This window comes from Pelodiscus sinensis, chromosome 23, assembly GCF_049634645.1.
Source record: "Pelodiscus sinensis isolate JC-2024 chromosome 23, ASM4963464v1, whole genome shotgun sequence".
Classification (NCBI taxonomy): domain Eukaryota; kingdom Metazoa; phylum Chordata; order Testudines; family Trionychidae; genus Pelodiscus; species Pelodiscus sinensis.
In genome coordinates, this window is record NC_134733.1 from 6,102,473 (window position 1) to 6,116,211 (window position 13,739).

General features: G+C 51.2%; 1 protein-coding gene across 1 annotated transcript in view; it reads left to right on the plus strand.

Moving 5' to 3' along the window:
• The first annotated feature begins 2,206 nt into the window (after positions 1-2,206).
• ACTL8 (actin like 8) overlaps positions 2,207-13,739 on the plus strand; it is a 39,622-nt gene continuing 28,089 nt past the window's right edge. The window contains exon 1 of the mRNA XM_014569564.3: positions 2,207-2,229. The gene's annotated coding sequence lies outside the window, so the exon portion shown is untranslated. The remainder of the gene's footprint in view (positions 2,230-13,739) is intronic.

Here is a 13,739-nt window from a genome sequence, read left to right on the forward strand (position 1 = left end):
TGAAAATGGCGATTTTCTAGATTGGCACGGACGCTTTTCCACACAAAGTGCTTTTGCAGAAAAGCGTCCTGCCAATCTAGATGCTCTTTTCCGCAAATACTTTTAATGGAAAACTTTTCCGTTAAAAGCATTTGTGGAAAATCACACCAGTCTAGACGTAGCCTGTGTGTGTCTTTGTCATTCTCACACACACACACACACTGTCCTGCACTCCTCTCCTGCCCTAACACGTACGTGGGGGGTCGTTACTCCTTTTACTGCTTGCAAAGTGGGTTAGTTTGGGGGTTTGACTGGTCTGTGCATTTCATCGTGTTCATTTCTCTCTTACGCTTACATTCTCTTCTTCCACTATTTGATCTGAGGAAGTGGGTCTGGCCCACGAAAGCTCATCACCTAATAAACCATCTTGTTAGTCTTTAAAGTGCTACATTGTCCTGCATTTTGCTTACGCTTACATGTGATTTGTTGAGTGGTGAGTTCTAAAACCCCGAACCTGCCCTGGCTGGAGTCATCATCCCTGTGGGAATTGCTGCTCCAGGAAGTGGCGGGCATGTCCCTGCAGCCCCTGAGAGAGGCAGAGCAGGGGGGTCTCCACATACTGTCCTTGCCTGCAGATACTCTCCTGCAGCTCCTGTTGATCAATAATGGGGAACTGTGGCCAGTAGACGCTGTGGGCTCAGTGCCTGAAGACGTGGGGCAGCACATGGTGCCCTGGAGCCATCGCTGTACACACCAGCTGCTTTCAGGCACGGTGCAGGGCCAGGGCAGGAGTAAACCTGCCTTAACCCCACTGCTCCACCACCCGGAAGCTGCTTCAGTTAATCGGAGCCCAGCCAGAGCCTGCTCCCTGAACCCCTGTCCCAGCCCTGAACCTCCTCCTGCACCCAACCTCCTGCCCTAAACATGAGTCCTCCTTCCCAGAGCTTGCACCCTGAGCCCCCTCCTGGACCCCAATCCCCTGCCCTGGGCTAAGCCCAAAGCCCCTCCCTCACTCCAAACCCCTTGGCCCAAGACCAGAGCCTGCTCCCCAAACCCTACCGCAGCCTGGTGTAAGTGAGTGAGGATGGAAGAAGGGGGAGGGAGTGAGCAGGGGGGGGCCTCGGAGAAGGGGTGGAGCAGGGGCAGGGACTTAAAGAAGGGGGGGAAGGAAGCCGGCCGGGCACGGGTATCTGGGTTTGAGGTATTGCACTTAAATTGAAAAAGGGATCTAGTGGTTCAAAAGGTTGGAGACTCCTGCCCCAGAAGGAGGGAACCCAACAGGTAATTATCCCATGATCCCTCCCCTGTCTCCCATTTCCAGACAAAGAGAGGGTAGGGGCACCATTTCTACCCATCCTGGCCAATAGCCATTGATGGACCGAACCTCCATGAATCTATCTAGCTCTTTTTTGAACCCTGTAAAAGTTCTAGTCTTCACCACATCCTCTGGCAAGGAGTTCCACAGGTTGACTGTGCGCTGTGTGAAGAAAAGCTTCCTTTTGTTTGTTTTAAACCTGCTGCCTGTCTAGCATCCAAAGCAGCCTCCCTAGCCTTGGAAGATGAAAATGTGGGTTCAGGATCAGGCCTATATGCAGGAATTTCTGTGTGTGTGTGGGGGGGGGTGAGTTGTGGGAGGGGCTAGTGGCTGCCCTGCCCCCACCCTTGTGGCCCAGCACTGCCCCTGGCCTCACTCCAGAGGGGAGGGGGTATCAGCCCCAGCCTTCCCTCAGCCCACTGGAGAAAGAGAAGGGAAGCTGGGGCAATGCACCACCCCAGCCTCACGCTTACTTGGAGGACCTTGGGGGGGGAGGGGAGGCGTTTGCACCCCCCCTGCTTACAGGCCTCAGGATTATTATTTGAATTATGGTAACAGTGCGAGGCCCTGTTGTATGAGGGGCCACACACATGCGCAATGAAGCACAGCCCCTGCCCTGAGGAGCTCCCAAAAGGGCCTGAGGGCCACCGGAGCCAAGGAGCATCTCATCCATGGCTGTTCAGCCAGGCTGGGAGTGGAAGCCAAGTCTTCTGAGTACTATCCCTATCCACTAGGCCACACTGCTGCCTCACACATTCAGCAGAGTCTCTCTGCCCTAGAAGTAGATGCAACGGGGCTGGTGGTAGTCAAAGGGAAATGGGGTGCAGGGGCACTTTAAGAGAGAGGCGGGGCCCTCTTAGACTGCCCCTATAAAAGCAGGCCCCTGGGCTAGGGCTGAGACTAGCCTTCCCTTCCTTGTGAGAGCACCTGGTCAGGTAAGGAGCAGGCTCTTTTTCAGGGAGCTGGCTGTGTGAGTCACTGCATGTTATTTATTAGCCTGTTGGATATGGTGGTGTCTGATCTACCTTCTGCACAGCAGATGTATGAGTTTCACCTTTCAGTGAGACTATGTGGGTGGGACTATTAATTAAGACTGATCTTGCCTTGTCTTGTGGGATAAGAATTGCCAGGAAACATTGTTCTCTTATTTTCTTTTGGCAATCTCTGCCTGAGGGGTGCCCAGTGTGTCTGGCTCGGAGGGCACGCTCCCCAGTGGTGTGGTGTGACTGTGTCCTTCTCCCTGATTGCTCCTAGCTTGTGTCTGTGATGTGCTCCTAGCTGCCTCCTGGGCTTTGGCTTGTGTGCGCTCCCTGTTGGCCCTACAGTGGCCTCTGCTAAGCAGATCCATGCCCCATTGAGGTACATGAACATAACAAAGTCCTCTGGTGAGATCTTCTACATGAGCTGCATGCTGAAGAAGGGCTGGGCGGGGTATGTTCCCCTGCATCCAGCTGCTGCTGAAGGCTTTGGCAGGCAAAGAAAATCTTAAACCTGCTGGGGAAAGGCACGTCTCTCGTTTTCCAGCTCCCTAATGATTCAAGGAGCTAGTGCCCTTCACCTGCTCGGATTGCTTGTTTAACTTGATTGAGCTGCAGAAGGGTGGGTTGCCCAAAACAAGGCAGAGGTTCATTTGAATCTCTTAATGATGGGCTGCAGGGTTAACCCCTTGCATGCTGTAGCTTTTTGGAGTAAGGCACTGCCCTGAAAGTGCAAGGAACTGAAAAGCAGCACCCTTTAAACTCCCCACCTCCCCCAACCTTGTTTCTAAATGATCTAATTCAGAGTGGTATCTGATTGCTCTAATGAGGGAGTTCTAAGCCTCCCCCCCATAGAGAAGGCACCTGGCTAGCCCAGCTGTGGTCCATCTGACACTGATGTAACTCTAACTGCAGGATGAAATGGAGCCCTCTGGTTTTGCCCGTTAAGGTGATGGCTTTGCACATGATGGGCTAAAGGAGATTTGCCCTGCACTTCCTAGTCATGGTAGCTGGACTTGGGGACCACAAGTAGCTAGGAAACCTCTCCCCTTATTGGCTCTGTTAAAGCCACAATTTCTCCTCTCTGCATTGAAGTGTAGCACCAGTTTTCAGCTGGCCTGCCTCCTGCACGCCAGACTTAGTCCCTTTTAAACCCTTAAGGAAAGTGCTGTACAACGAGATGACTGTGATGGGTACCTGTACTGGCCACATTCAGTCAACACTCTAACTAGAGCAGCTGCTCCATTTTCTCTGCAGCCTTTTTAAGGAAACATGGGCTGTGGTGATCCCCTGGAGGGGTGAGGGCCTGTATCTGGTGAAGGGCTTGTAAATGTGGAAGAGGCCACCCCGATAGGTTTTGGTTGGTTCTCTCATGTTCGTGGCCCGGTCTCCCAGCCAGGCTGAGCAGTAACCTCCAACCTAGTGTGTCAAGGGGGTGGAATCTCTTGGGCAGCCCCTGGTGGGTTTCATAAACTCAAAGCTAATGTGCCAATCCCTGATCTTGTGGCCAAGTGGCAGTGCGTCTCCTAGCAAAGCTGCCGCCATAGTGTGGTGACTCTTGGCCTGCTTTGAGGGTGGGAAGGGAAAGGAACTGGGTGGAGTGATGGCGGGGGAGGGGGTAGCTGAGTTTTGGCAGGATGCGGCTACAGAGCCTGACCCGTGTATAGGCATAGACAGCTGGTCTCAACTGGTGACCAAGTCACTCCTGGCTTCTATGTCAAAACAAGTCAGTCCCTTCACCAAGACACTGACCTTCCATGGGAGCTCCTGCATGCTGCAATCTGGCCTTGCAGGCTCCCTGTCGCAAGATCCTATGGCAGGGGGAGTGCTTGTACCCATAGCCCTTGGCGGTGGGCTCCATTTTTTTTCAGAGATATCCCAGATTGCTCCTGGTCTGGAAAAGCCTCCACAGCAACTGCTGGGAAGCTAGCGCCTGCTGGGGTTTTCAGAGGCTTAGTCTCTCCCCTTCAGGGAAAGCTGCTATGTCTGTGTCTAGAGCTGGCTGACAAGGGCCTGCAGAGAAGGAACTGTGAGCTGTTGCCTGTTTGGGAAAGGGCTTGCATAGACAGGAGCACAGCAGAGCACGGCTTGGAGGCAGAGGGCTCTGAACCAGGATTCTGCTTCTAGTGTGCACAAGCTGGCCCCAGCTTCAGAGGAGTTAGGCTGCTTGCTGCCTCTGGTCAAGGGAGACACAGCCCCGGCCCTGGCTCCGCTGCAGATGAAGCATCTGGACCTCTGGCATCCGAGGGGGAGGGGGAAGGTATGCTCAGGGCTGGGGTGAATGGTGGCAGTGTAAATACAGCAAGTGACACTTAACTGGCACACTCTTTACTCAGCTGTGCACTGGATTTCATGTCGAGTGATCGGTAACCTTGGTCTCTAACCCCCTTAAAACCCAAACGGGGTAAGTCTAATTGAAGTAAACTGTTCTGTTTGAGTTGGATCTCTGCTGCTGCTTTAGTATTGGAACCCTCCAGGGATAATGTATTCCCAGGCACACCATAGTGTCTACAGGGGCCAGCCAGGTGAGGCACCAGCTGTCTCTTGAATTCCTTTAGAGGTAAGGGAGTGCAGCAGCGAGGTGTCTAGAGGAGATGCACCTATCCAACATCACCACTGGGATACTCCAGCTCCTTCAATGCCATCAGGAGCAGGCACTACTTGCCTGTGTTCTTGAGTAAATGGGGAGGGGGAAGGAGGGATACTCAACGAGATTCTTTCCCTTTACACTGCAAATGTGGGGAGCTGCTAAACCAATAGCCAGGAATCTCCCTAGAGCAGGTAGAATTTGCCCAATACTGGGACAATAGGACTGTGTTCCCTCTAACTTTCCCATCTGTGTGCAGAATCCATTGTATGTGCATCAAAACATGTGTTGCTCTGCTACTCAGCATCTGAATGTCTCTTGGGTGGCTGTCCAAGCGCTCCAGTGACAGGGGACACCGGGGTCAGGGAATTGGATCTTAGGATACTATTCATCAGGCCTTCTCGACCAGGATGAATGGTGTCAGTTCCTAGGCAGGAGGCTGTTAATGATGCTGTTTCCATATTTGTGAAACCACCTCAGCTCAATGGGGCGATCGGAGCGCTGGCTTGTCACACAGTAAGATGGTCTGGTCTTGGTCTCAAACGGTGGTAATGCCAGGCCAATGATGGGCAGTGTTTATACCTTGCATCCTAGCTGAGACAACCCTGTCGTAGTCTGCCTTCCAGCGACCCCGTGCTGGAGCTGCCTGCTCCACTTTTGGAATGGTTGGCAAAGTAACTCTCTAATCCCAGAGGTTTAAAATGCATCCAGCTTGCTTCCGCTTCCACTGAACAAGCTGGATTTCAGCAGGGCGCTCCCAAGGATGACTTGCTCTAGAGCAGCTTAACAGAAGGGGTCCTTAACCTTTCAGAGCACCCTGCTGGGGGGAGGGAAGCAACTGAATCTTCCAAGTGATTGACAATGAATTTGGCCCCCTCTAGGCCAACTTCCAGAAGCCTAGCAGAGATCAAGCCCTTAAGGTTTTCATAGAATCCCAGGCCTGGTGGAGACCTCAGGAGGTCAAATCCAGCTCCCTGCCCACAGCAGGGCCAGCCCCAACTAATCATTTCAGCCAGGGCTTCATCAAGCTGGGACTTAAACTCTAGGGATGGAGATTCCACCCCCTCCCTAGGGAACCCAGCCCAGTGCTTCCCCACCCTCCTAGGGAAAGTTTCCTGATAGCCAACCTGGACCACCCCCACTGCAACTTGAGACCATTGCTCCTTGTTCTGTCACCACTGAACAGCCTCTCTCCATCCTCTTTAGAACCTCCCTTCAAGGAGCAGAAGGCTGCTGTCAAATCCCCCTCATGCTTCTCTTCTGAGCCTGCAGTCTAGGCCTGGCATGTGGCCTGAAGATCCTGTTATGTCTGCTATAGCCACTGTTGCAGTGTCCTGAGGCTAGAGTCTGGCTTAGGAAGGCTCTGGCATGGCCTGTCCTTTGAATGAGGGGTCTAGAAGGCTCCATCTCAGCAGTGCAGGCTGGAATGGCAGGAATTCATCTGAACTTGGCAGCATGTAAAACTGGGGCACCCCAGGACAGGCCTGCATCTCTTAGGCTTTGAGGTTCTCTTGGTGGGCTGCAGACCTGGGCTGGCAAGGTGCATGACAGGAAGTGATCGGAGTGGGATGAGACTAGATCCCTGCTCCTACAATCCCTGCTCCTACTGATGCTGGAAATCCACACCTGAAGGGGTGGCAAGGAGACCACATGTGGAAGGGGGGCTCCCTGGGAACTTGCGGTCTATGGGGAAGTGACTTCATGAGGTGCCCACTGCTCAGCTCTTCTCCTCCCAGGAGGGGCGTGGGAAGGGAGAGCAGCCCTGTGGCTCTCTGTTGCTGCAGAGGGACGCTGGCTGTCTTTGGGGCAGCCATGCTGGCAGGTGAGGCCAGGTTCTCCAAAGCAAGGCTATTGCGGTGGGTGTATGATGACAGACTAGCTAGGGCTCTTGGGCTATGTCTACACTGGAAGCTTCTTGTGCCAGAAATATGCAAATGAGGCTAAGCATGGAATATCACAGCCTCATTTGCATACCTAATGAGCTGACTTCTTTTGCAGAAGAGGCTCTTGTGCCAGGAGCTTTCTACACTGCCCCTTGTGCAAGAAAACCCCTCTTGCACTATGACAATTATTTTCAGGATTAACAGCATTGCACGAGAGGGGTCATCTTGCGCAAGAAGGGGCAGTTTAGGTGCTCCTTCTGGCACGAGCCTGTTCTGCAAAGATGGCAGCTCATTAGGTATGCAAATGAGGCTCAGCAATATTCCATGCTTAGCCTCACTTGCATATTTCTGGCACAGAAGTGGCCAGTGTAGACCTAGCCTTGCAGTGCACTGATGCTATTGCAGGCTGTCTCTATCGGTGGCCGCTAGACTTGGCTGAGCAGCAGGGTGTAGGTGGGGCTTAGTTTTTCCTCCTGAAACTGATTTGTCAACCTCAGTGCTGAGCTTCTAGCTCCTTGCAAAGAGCAGCACCTGGTTCTGTTGGCCCTAACCTGGCCCTGTGAAGAGCTTGGCCTGTGTCATGTTCAGCCTTTCAAGATGTTGCTAATGTGTGTTCCATGCTCCCTCAAAGTTAGTCTTCCCCACACCTAAACCTTCAGCCCCTTTTGAGATGCCAGTCAAGTTTTAAAATTGTTTTGGGGATACTTGGAGTCAAAGCAGCAGAAATAAAGCTTTTCATCTAAGCTGACACCTTACGCAGATACCGGCGTTCATCCCAAGGCCTCTAAGGGAACTAGCTGTACTCGAATCTTAAAAGGTTTTGCCTGCCTTTGTGGGCATAATTAAAACAACACAAATGCTTAACTTCAACTTTCAATTGCCACTTTAAAAACACTTGATAAAATGAAAGCAGATCTCCAAACAGGTTTCAGACAAATCAGTGTGACTACAATTTCTAGGCTTCTCTGTCAAAACCAGGCCAAAGCCTTCCTCTAACTCTGAAGTGGGTCTTGCTCATGATGCTATGGGTATATGTGTTACTCTACGGTGCCCACACTTGAGTGGTCACTAATTGTTTCTAATTCTTAAACAACTGTGCTGCTGAATCTGTTCTGGTTATTTTGCCCAAAAAACTGTGTTGGAGTCAGTCTCATCGTGACACTGGAGTAATAGGGCAAGGTTCATGGCATTTTCCAGTCCCAAGATATCCATCTACCCCAGGAAGGTACTAGTTGGCCTATACATGCCTTGCTGAGTGAGCTAGTGGCTGGAGATGCTGGTTTTGGCCTTGGAAGGTCTGGGTTCATCTTCCATAGAACTGTGCTGCAAGCCCCCACACTCGGTGCCTCTGCCCTGGTCTGTAAAATGAGCTGCTTCCTTGTCTTGTCCCACTGGTGTCTGTAGCTCCCAATAGCACAATGGGAAACATCCTCCAATGCTGGCAGTGTTCTTGCAGCTCAAGCAAGTGCAACCTCTGTTACAAACCACTTCCTTCCATGCTATGGTGGTACTGCCAACAGGTCATGCCTGAACACTGACTTAATACAGCTTTGACACTTCACTAGGGAGAAAAGTGGTGCTGCTCTTTGTCCTCTTTGTACTTTTGTCTCTGCTGCCTTATTGTGTACACCTGGTTCCACGTGAGGGGTTGGACAGTTTTTAACACAGAGGTTTTATGGTAATTAAACACAGCTGTCTGTTGAATGGTATCTGAAACACTTCCTGGATTCAAGTAACTAGCACAAATGTGCTAAAGCACCAGACGTGTTATTTCCCTGTACTTTCCCGCTGTCTTGGCTTCTGCTCTGCAGTCAACGTAGCATGTTTTAATAGTGCTGCTTCCACTGCCTGTACTGCTGGCTCATGTAGGAAGAAGGATCTGAAAAACATAAGCCCATGTAGCATCAGAGCTGCAAGAGACCTCAGAAGGTCAAGTCCAGCCCCCTGCCCAAGGCAGGACCAATCCCAACTAAATCAACCCGGCCAGGGCTTGGTCAAGCTGAGACTTAAACACCTCTAGGGATGGAGATTCCACCACCTCACTAGATAACCCATTCCAGTGCTTCACCAACCACCTAGGGAAATAGTTTTTCCTAATATTCAACCTAGATTCCTCCCTCCCCCCAACTTGAGACCATTGCTGCTTGTTCTGCCATCCGTCACCACTGAACAGCCTTTCTGCATCCTCTTTGGAACCCCCCTTCAGGAAGTTGAAGGCTGCTCTCAAATCCCCCCTCACTCTTCTCTTCTGCAGACTAAACAAACCCAAATCCCTCACTCTCTCCTCATAGGTCATGTGCTCCAGCCCCTAACCATTTTGGCTGCTCTCTGCTGGACCCTCTCCAATGCGTCCACATCCTTTCTATAGTGGGGAGGGCAGAACTGTATCATGTATCACAGGCCTGAGACCAAAGAGCAATAAGACTTTGCTCCAAGCAAAACTAAGCTGTGAGCAGGAAGCAGGCTTGGCTAATAAGATGTAGTAGAAACAGGGTTACGGGTATAAAACACTAAAAGATGCCAGGTACAGGCCAACTTTTCGGGGGTGGGGGGAGGGTTGTAACAGAACACCTCATTAAACACCTTGTACCAATCTCACTCCACAACAGGCAAACTGACCCAGGTTCAGGGTGGGGATCTAAACTGGCAGCATGACAGGTCAGAACCCCCTTTTCATAAGGGGTGGTAAATAAGCAACCGGAGATGGCAACTGACAATCAGGAGTGAGGTGTAATTTGACTGTACCTGTAAAGTGCACCCCAAAGAGCTGTCTTTGGCTGGTCTAGGTGGCAGCATTGAATTCCATGGCACTGACTGGCCATTGTAATAGGCTAGCACACGTATGCCCAACGGTAAACCCTTTTGGTTCTAGCTTCCCTGGACCAGCCTCACCTACAATTAACCTGGCCTGCTGCTTTCAATCCTCTTCCCATTTTGCAGCCTTGCAGGCTGAGTCTGCTGTGGTGACTAATTGCATTTGCTTCCCTTGCTGACTGTGCCCATGTGCATGAATGTATGCAGCCAAACATCCGTCCTAGATGGAGCAGGAGACCTGTCAGGTTGCTACACCATTGATGCCTGGCTCCTAGAGTCAATTTACTCTGGCCAGCAGTGGGCCAAATGCACGTGTCAGTGGGCACAGTGGTGGGGTGACCTCAGGCAGTCACCCTGGGCTCTCCAGTGTAAACGTGCCCCTGTCCGGGAGGGGAGGGTAGGAGGCAGGGCTCTGCTGCAGTTGGCAGCACGCTCTGACTCAGCAGGTGGGTACATGTGCTCCCCACTCTCCCTCCCTGGGTTAAGACTAGTAGGCTACGTCTACACTGGCCCCTCTTCCGAAAGGGGTATGCTAATTTTCAACTTCAGAATAGGGAAATCCATGGGGGATTTAAATATCCCCCGTGGGATTTAAATAAAGATGTCCACCGCTTTTTTTCCAGCTTGGGGAAAAGCTGGAAAAAAGCATCTAGACTGGCCCGATCCTCTGGAATAAAGCCCTATTCCAGAGGATCTTATTCCTACTTCAAGACGCTTTTTTCCAGCTTTTCCCCAGATGGAAAAAAGCGGCGGACATCTTTATTTAAATCCCGTGGGGGATATTTAAATCCCCCGCGGATTTCCCTATTCTGATGTTGAAAATTAGCATGCCCCTTTCGGAAAAGGGGCCAGTGTAGATGTAGCCGTAGTGTGGTAGCAAGAGACTGCTGCAGTGAGGCATAACAATGAGCATAAAGAGACTGTCTGACTCACAGTTTCTTAAAATATCCACCCACCCAGCTTCCTGTCTTCCCTTGGCTGTCAGCCCCTCTCCCTCCTGCAAATGCTGCGTCTCTTCAAGCAATTTTTCACACTTGTCTTTGGTACGCCAATGGCTCTGAACGTCTCCATTATCACCCGGTGACATTTCCAGTACCTGCCCTGAGCAAGTTCCCCTCTTCCAGAGCAATGGAGGGGTTCGTGTGTGTGTGTGTGGAGGGACTGGATTTTGATCACCCTCTTGAAAGCGTTCAAGACTTGCTTGCTTGCTTCCTGAAACCTGTTGTGGCCTCCTGGGACTTTAAATCCTTTAAACATGGAGCTGAAATTGCTGAAAATGGCCTAGCCCATGGATTTCTGACAGACACAAAGCAGCTTTGCACATCAGTCCCTGAACAGGAAACCTCTTGGCTGTGGCCCAGTCGAATGTCCCCTGTAACATCTGCCTACAAAGGATGGCAGAAGGCACCAATCCAGCTTTTCCTATTGTAGGAAGACCTGCAAGGGCCTTCTTGCTTAAGGTCTACTCCAGAGTTGGCTTGGAGGCTTTTGGACATGCAGGGCTTGTTAAGGGGCATTGCGTAAGGCAATGCAAACCTTAATCAAAGGACTGATTGCACTAAATCTCTAACACACTCCTCCCATAGCTGATCAGAAATGCCTTGCATTCCTGCTCATATCTGTTCTGTTCATAATCACTCTTGATTGCTTTGATGCAACATGACTAGACTCTATTAGAAGTTTGTCCCATCACATGCAGAGAACAGGGAAAGCCTGTTCATTCGTTCCTCCCTCCCGTCAAGGTGTGGCACCTTACAGCAGAGTGCCAACCTTCAGCACAAGATCACTTTCTGAATCTAAGTGAAAGCAAAGATCTGTCTCACCCAAATATCCTTGCCCTGCTCACTCCAGCCTCATTCCCTCCCTCACTTTCACTAGGGTGGGGTAGATCGCTGGTATGAGAACCCTTAGGGGTACTTGAAAGGAGTGTGTATGGATGGGGTAGATCAACACAACTGATTTAGAGAATTGAACTTAATTTTGTACTTTTATACCCCAAAATTTAATTGCCTGGCAGCTACTATTAAGTTTAAACAAAAATGTTGAAGGTAGGAAAATTGTCTGAACTGCAGGTACTGGGGATGTTTATTTTATTTGAAAAAGGGGTACTCTAAAGTTGACACTGGGGTAGAAGGTTGGGGTGCAGGCTCTGGTCTTGGGTTAAGGGATTTAATGTGAGGGGCTCAGTTGATCTTTGGGCAGACAGTTGGGGTGCAGGCTCTGGGAAGATGTTGGGTGCATGGGAGCGCAGGGCTAGGGCAGGCGCTTGGGGTGCAGGTGGAAGTGCATGACTTGGGCAGGGTTTCAGGACGTGGGCTCCAGCTGGGCCCTGTTTCTCAGGTGGCTCCTGGGTGTGGTGCAATGGGGCTAAGCCCTGCACCACTGCCAAAAGCAGCCAGCAAACTTTCTCTATCCTAGTCCTGTTGCCCCCTCTCTGCTCTGTGGAGATAGGACACACGGTAGGAGAAGGGGGCACCTTGACATCAGTGCCGTGCATAGCAAGCTGGAGTCTCCTGGGGAACCGCTCCAAGGCTAAGGGCCGGAGCTGCACAGTAGTGGGGGGAGGGAGGGGTAGCTGAAGTGCCGGCAGGGGTAGCCCATGATCCTAGGCGAGCTAGGCAGCTGCCTAGGGCACTGTTGGCCTGGGTGCCTGATGACAGCACAGCACTGCCCTGTCTAGGGCGCTAGCTGCTGCAGCCGGCCTCAGGCCACTCCTGAGTGCTGGCACTCGATAGCCATGTGTCCAAACAGGTCAATCACCTGTCAGGCTCCAGACCTACCAGTGGATCCTGATCTACTGGTTGGTGACCACTGTCTTGGAGCCTTAAGAAGCCAGAGGCACATGGGAGAAGGGGGCAGAGTTCACTTTCAAACATGAACTTGTAAGATTGATCCTAGTGTTAAATCTTTGTCTATTGTCTACCGGGCCCGTGGCTCAAAAGGCAAACATGCAGCGCCAAAGTGTGGGGAGTAGCATTTCACTAACATTAACCAATAAGCGCCAGCCTGTCGGGGTTTAACCAAATTGGGGTGGATTTTGCAGGACCCAGGGCTGCGCCGCAGGGCCCAGGAAGGCACAATTTTGCACATGTGCCTAGGCAGCAACTGACCAGACGTAGCATGTGCAGGGCCTATTGAAGCCGGGGGCAGCAGCCCCGCTTGCCCTGCCCTATAGCTGCTGCTGAACCAAATAACCAGTTCAAGGCTATGTCTACACAACAGTGTTTCCAAAAAAAGTCACTTATGTCCACACTGCAATTGCATTCTTTTGAGAAATTGAACAGAGTGGATTTTCCAACATTGGTAAACCTCTTTCTACAAGGAAGACTTTTCCAAAAGAGCTCTTCCAGAAAAGGGGGTGTGGATGGGGAAGAGGGTTCTTTCGAAAGAGGAAAAAGCCACTCCACCCATAGTAATCACAGCTTGCATGCAAGAGAGCATCCATTCAGTGTGGAAGCTATCTTTTGGGAAAACAGATGACTTTTTCCATGTGCTTTGGCAGTGTGGATGCTCTTTCAGCAGCTCTTTTCCACCAGAAGATTTCTTCCAAAGCCTGTGGTTTAGACATAGCCTAACATTTCCTCATGCTGGGCTTGCCCAAGCCTAAGCTGGGATGGCTTAGTTGGGGTTGGTCTTGCTTTGGTCAGGGGGGGTGGATTTGACCTCCTGAGGGCTCTTCCAGCTGTATGCTTCTATGCTGATTCTAGCAAAGACTTTGGTTCTTTATGCAAGTCTAATTCCCTGGGGGGGGGGGGAGAGAAGGGTGTGTCTAGCAACAGCAAGAATGAAGTCATGAGTTAACAGTTTGACTAGAACAAAATGCTTAGGGCTAAGCACATCTTAGGTGGCCTCAACTTTGGACAGGCATCCAACTCAAGACAAGGGCTCTGCCGCAAGACTAGTCTCCAACCCCCCTGCTCCCAACTACAGAAGTTGCTCATACTCAGGCTCCATGGTTGACTCAAACTGGTAAGACTAAGCTAACCTGACTCAACTACAGCTGAAATCCTGGCAAAACAGGGGACCCAACTAGTCACCCATAGGGGTGTAGCAACATGCCCATGTAACTACTCCAAATGCTGAAGCCTCAAACTAGAATTTAACCCCTGCATTCTGTACAACATGAGGCACACAGGTGACCCTTCTGAGTGGTGCAGTAGGCTTGCTCCTGCATACGCTCCCCT